The sequence below is a fragment of the Branchiostoma belcheri genome, unplaced genomic scaffold, assembly GCF_001625305.1.
Source record: "Branchiostoma belcheri isolate BF01 breed outbred unplaced genomic scaffold, Haploidv18h27 scaffold94, whole genome shotgun sequence".
NCBI classification, from domain to species: Eukaryota; Metazoa; Chordata; class Leptocardii; order Amphioxiformes; family Branchiostomatidae; genus Branchiostoma; species Branchiostoma belcheri.
In genome coordinates, this window is record NW_017804620.1 from 1,159,093 (window position 1) to 1,164,557 (window position 5,465).

The window sequence follows — 5,465 nt, forward strand, 5'->3', positions numbered from 1 at the left end:
CAAGGAAAACATTTAGAAACGATACCAATGTCGTAGAATGCCAAAATCAAAGGAAAAAAGACAAAAATGTAAAGAAATGAATTCGAAGAGTAGATTATTCACCATAACATATTCTGTGCCATTTGTTCAACCTTCATGACCACGTAGATTTCATAGTGAAAGCAACTTTTTTTTTTTGCAAAACTTTGTTTTTATTCGCACGCGCGCATCAGTTTTGGGGTTCCCAGAGGATGTCATCCATATAATCAAATCAACATGGCCTAAGTGTAGCCTATAGTAGTAGCATGCATGTTAGTTGCAATAGAGCTCAGCTTTGGACTGATATTACAAGTCTAAAGTCTCATCTAGTAAGAAGTAGGCCACTGTGAAGTGTCCATGTAAAATTTTGTATCTGCAAAATGAAAATTTGAAGCCAACATATTAAAGATGGATAGCATCTTGCACTTGAGTTGACTTTGAAGATCAGCAGAAAGTCAATGAATTTAGAATTAATAATTTAAAAATAATTAACTTGGATCATGTTTTTTTCAAATTGGTATTGGTGTATGAAGACATGACAATACACCTGCTGCAAAGAAAGAACAGGTGTGTTGTCATGAACATTGATAAGGTAAACAACATTAAGTTGACACCTAGGTTATGTTGTATGACATGGTTGGTAAAATGTACCTGAAATATCTTCTAGATAACTGCCACTTCTGGCCTAGGAAGGAGCATTTGGACTTTTAACCTACTAAATATGACTTTAGTTAAGTTAATACATCTATATTACTTATTACATGTCAAGTCCTTTGCTCCCCTGAAGCCATAATGTCAGTATGCTTTCCTTGACATGCTTTCTATCAGAAATATATTTTAATTTTCAAAAGTGTCAATCTTCTCATGCCATCTACACAATATACATGCAGGGAAGAAACTTCCTACAAAAGTATGATCATAAATGCCACGTGACTGTTACATGGCATGATATTGTATACTTGCAGAATGGCATCTTCAGTAGCTAATAGTATAGACTGAAGTGGGGGTGTGGTCCAAACATACTTCCTTGTGGTACACCAGTTGTGGAAGTTGTTGATGGGTGATGCTATCAATCCACACCTTGTACAGAAGCTGTATATAGTGAGACATTTCAAAAAGTCAGATAAAAAATTTGAGTTCATCACAGCTAAAACTGCATAATATAAAAACCTCCTATATTGTAGGAGACACTGTCAACAAGTGTGTTGTCATGTAGCGTAGGGTTTAGCCATGTGATGCATGAATGGACCTATTATTACGTCTCAGTTTGTTTACCTGTTCTAAAGAACATTCTAGAATGGTCAGTTAAAGAATATAGATCATTTCAAAGTTTTCAAAGTGAGGTATGTCTGATTTTTGCTGCGTCTAGTTGTGTTGACACAGCATTTCATGCCGCATGGGTGATTTAGTTGTGACATTAGATGAAAGTAGTACTGTATTAAAAGCCTTATAATAGGCTAACGCTACACAAACACACACCGCGCTACGCACCCCTGTACAATATAAACGTTGATTGACCGGCATTCATTGCAGTAAACAAACTGTGACGTAATAATGGTATAGGTCCATTGGCCCCAGGTTACATTGCTGTTACACAGCACGAGACAATTAGAAAATGTTTTATTTTAGATGTGTTTGTGTAATGTTGTGTGTCTGTGCTATGGGCCATTGCAATAAATAAATAAATAAATGCATTAAGTTCCAACAATTTTCAGCTCGCAAGAAATATTATCATACCATTGACTTGTACAGGGTGGCTCATGGCTCTAGTCTCAGGAACAGACAGATCAGCTTAGTTCAGTCATTAGACCCTGACTTTCCTGTTGCATAGAAAACAGACTATCAGGTTGCGTTTTGAGGTCCATGAAACTATTTTAATTGAGTCTACCAATTACAGATATGGTAATGTGACAATGTGAATGAGAGCAAACATTATCATTAACATTAATGAATCAATAAATTGCTGTTCAGGACATATAAAATATAAGGGTAACAAAATGGACACAGGGAGGATAGAGTAGACAAAAGATATACCTTGTCAACCGCCTTGGGGTTTGACTATGTAGTATGTAAAAAAAAATTATGATGCTGGTGGACAATTTCTCTTGGCTGTCTGATCATAACAAGGAAGGACCTTCCAACATGGTGCCTATATCAACAGAGAAAAAGAAAATATCAAAATCAAGAAATCAAACATTTCAGACTTCTGGGAAGTATTTTGGGTTTCCGTTACCCTTACACAGACCTCCAGAATGTGTTTTCGGTTTTGTAAATGTATTGGAACAGTGGAAAGGGTACTAAATGATGTAATTTATTTGGGTATCACGCCACCTCCTGAATTCCTCCACATACCACCCACTTGCTCCCATCTGTCACATGCTGTGTCACCTTCAGGCTTGTCCCCCCCTACCAATCCACTGTCAAAATCACCTCCCACCCTCTACAAAACCGTCACTACTTGGACAAGTAGAGTCTGACACACAAGCCCCAAACCCACCCAAAACAATATTTATTCCACACCTAGAAATAATGAATCAGGGACTCCCTGTTGTCCCTGTGAATATCAAACTATAAAATGTTGCTAACAAAATGTTGGCATTGAGTTTATATAGAGGCTTACTTGCTTTCTGACATAGCTTAAACCTACTACCTGGAGTACTTACCTTTTTTCAGGATCCGATGTAAATTTCAAACCAGTTTGTCGTCGTTTTGAAGAGAATACTACTCGTGGAGAGGTTACTGAAAGGAACAGAGTCCGTTTGAATCCGCTGGCTTTGGATGGTCCAGCTACGTCAGTTGGATAGTAAGAGCACTGCCTGGAGTGCAAATTCAATATTGGCCCATGGGAGGAGAATCAGACTATTTCGCTCCCTTGGAAAGAGCCTGATCAACCAAAACTTGTCCCAGCGCCAAGACCACGTTTGAATATCAAGAAGGGACATAGGAGAAATAACGGCCCGTTCTTAGAACATTCTTCAAAAACAGAATTTTGACGTTCTTCGCAACACATGTTCGAACGTTTACAGAACGTCGCTATGACAACTGAAACACCCCCCTCCCCCATATACGGGAGCGTAAACAAAGAAATGCATTGTAATTTTGACTAGTTCTCACTTCAATCTATTGCTATACAACTTTTCTGTCCAGAGTTAAAATTGGTCAGGTAAAATACAGTAGTTACTGGTAACTCGGGCTCTGTTTATCACCTACTTTTTTGGTGTCGGCACAAGGAAGTCAGAACTAGAAGAGGGCAGCAGAACACTGGCATATTACATTGTTTGGCCTCATTTCACACTCAAAACTACAGGGGTTTCTGAGCATTTTTCTGGTCAAGGTGACGATAATTAAATCGGTAGCAAACTGGAAACACATAAAGCCGCAAATTAAAAGCATTGGTAAGCTGTTAAATCCTTTAGGACGGTTGTGGATTGGTAAAATAGCCTGGTTAATTTACATGAAGGCGATTCAGCACCAAGGACAAGGAAAATGGCTGCCGGCTACAGTTAATTCGCCACAGTACCATACTAAGGCCATGTTGATTTGATTATATGGATGACATCCACCCGCGCATGAATTTTCGGCCGTTTCCAAAAAAAAAAAGTTTTCAACCATACTGTAAATCGTATACAAAACAGTTGCAAAATGAGCAAAAATATACCATAAGTTACAAAAAAAACTAGAAAGGCCAATATTTGCTTTGGAGCAAATACAGCGATGGGTTCACCACATTTTACGACATGGCAGGGAAAGAATGAGAAACACAAGGGAAAACAATGATTTACATTGATATAACTATAATATGAAGTAACATACAACTAAAACAACAGTTGGATAGCTATTCCCTACTTTATTGGTTAGGATTTTTAATTGCATAATGCAAACTGTTGATTTTCAAAATAAAAAAAAACGTTCATGCCCCGCATTCCAATGCTGGAGCAGAAAAGCTTGAAATACCTACCAAAACACTTGAATAAAGACATACTGTCAGTATGGAAATGCTCTGTGCAGGTGTTATTAACAATCACATAAACTATGAAGCCATACATTGAATAAGCTATACATATAATATGATTATCATAACCTTTATTTTTAAAATCATGCCAGTGAGCTAATTGCATGTACAGAGTGAAAGAAAGTAAAGTAAAGCAGTAGAATTTCTGTACTAGCTATGATAGTACTTCATATGATTCGTCCTCATCGTCATCATTCAATGTGGTCTATCTCTTGCTACTAGTGACTGGTAATACCTCTGTAGATTCTTCACACTGGCAGAGTACCGTACTCCTTCTCTCTTGTCAGCTCAATACTTTTGTGACAACATCAAAGTGATTTTAGTTTGTATGTTGGAAAAATACAAAAGACTAACATTCTAAGTTATTGACATTCTTGAGTAAGAACAATCAGTTTTTGTAATGTTAAAAGCAAAACAACGAAATAAAAAAAATGTTGAAATTGTTAAAATGCAGAATTGTTAAAATCGTTAAAACTGATAAAATTGTTAAAAATTATAAAATTGTTAAAAATAGTTAAATTGCTAAAAATATTTATGTCCGATGCACTGGGGTTCGAACTTGCAATGCCTGGGATTGCCGCCTTGCGCGTTTCCAACCGAGCTAACTCGGTGCGATACACATCACTCACTGCATTGTATGTCATAAAAAGTAAACAGCATGGCGGTATCGATCGCCTAAAGCCACCAAGACTTTCAACTATTAACTACGGGGTTTCCTTCTTTATCAGGTTTGCTTTTGAACCACCTTGATGTTACTTAACTATCAACCCGGCTAGCAGAAGCCGCCGGCTCCTTTGATATTACAGCCGCTCCCTGTCCAATCTTGTTTACACGCCGGGCGCAGGTCATTGACCTCCAACTTGCGTTGTTCCAACAGAGAAGAGCAAAATGTCTGGCTCCCGCAGAACGTACCGCACTCTCCCGCTGGACGTACCGCACTCTCCCGCAGAACGTATCGCACTCTCCCGGAGGACGTCCCGCACTCTCCCGAGGGAAGTCCCGCACAGCGTCCTGCACTCTCCCGCAGAACGTCCCTCGAAAATTGATGCGTATTTCGTGGCCTGTGCTGTACCTACCAAAACACTTGAGTTCCTACTGTCAAAATGGAATGGCTTTGAACAGGTGTTAATTGAGTTAATCCAATCAAATCCAACAGCCAATCAGCAAGAAGAAAAGATTAGGCTGCGTCAGGTTCATGCTTGCATGCCCATATATGGGCATGCCGCCGAATTTCTTTCTTATTACGTCACGCGCGTACGCCCCCGCACAGTACTTTCCTATGGGGACCGCTAAAAAAGCAATAAAACGATTGTAAAAGCTTGTATCACAAAAATTTAAAAAACGCCTAGGGGTATTTGCCCACTGTACCTCCATACCAAATTTCAGGACCTTAGGCCCTAAAATGAAGAAGCTGAATCCATTTAAAGAAATGGCA

The 5,465-nt window shown here is 38.8% G+C and overlaps 1 long non-coding RNA gene across 1 annotated transcript; it reads right to left on the minus strand.

Moving 5' to 3' along the window:
- Nucleotides 1-905: 905 nt before the first annotated feature.
- LOC109461574 lies at nucleotides 906-2,932 on the minus strand. The gene is made up of 3 exons (XR_002139696.1): nucleotides 2,682-2,932; nucleotides 2,053-2,167; nucleotides 906-1,110 (listed from the first exon to the last, which is right to left on the minus strand). It is a non-coding gene; the product is annotated as an uncharacterized LOC109461574 (long non-coding RNA).
- Nucleotides 2,933-5,465: the final 2,533 nt, after the last annotated feature.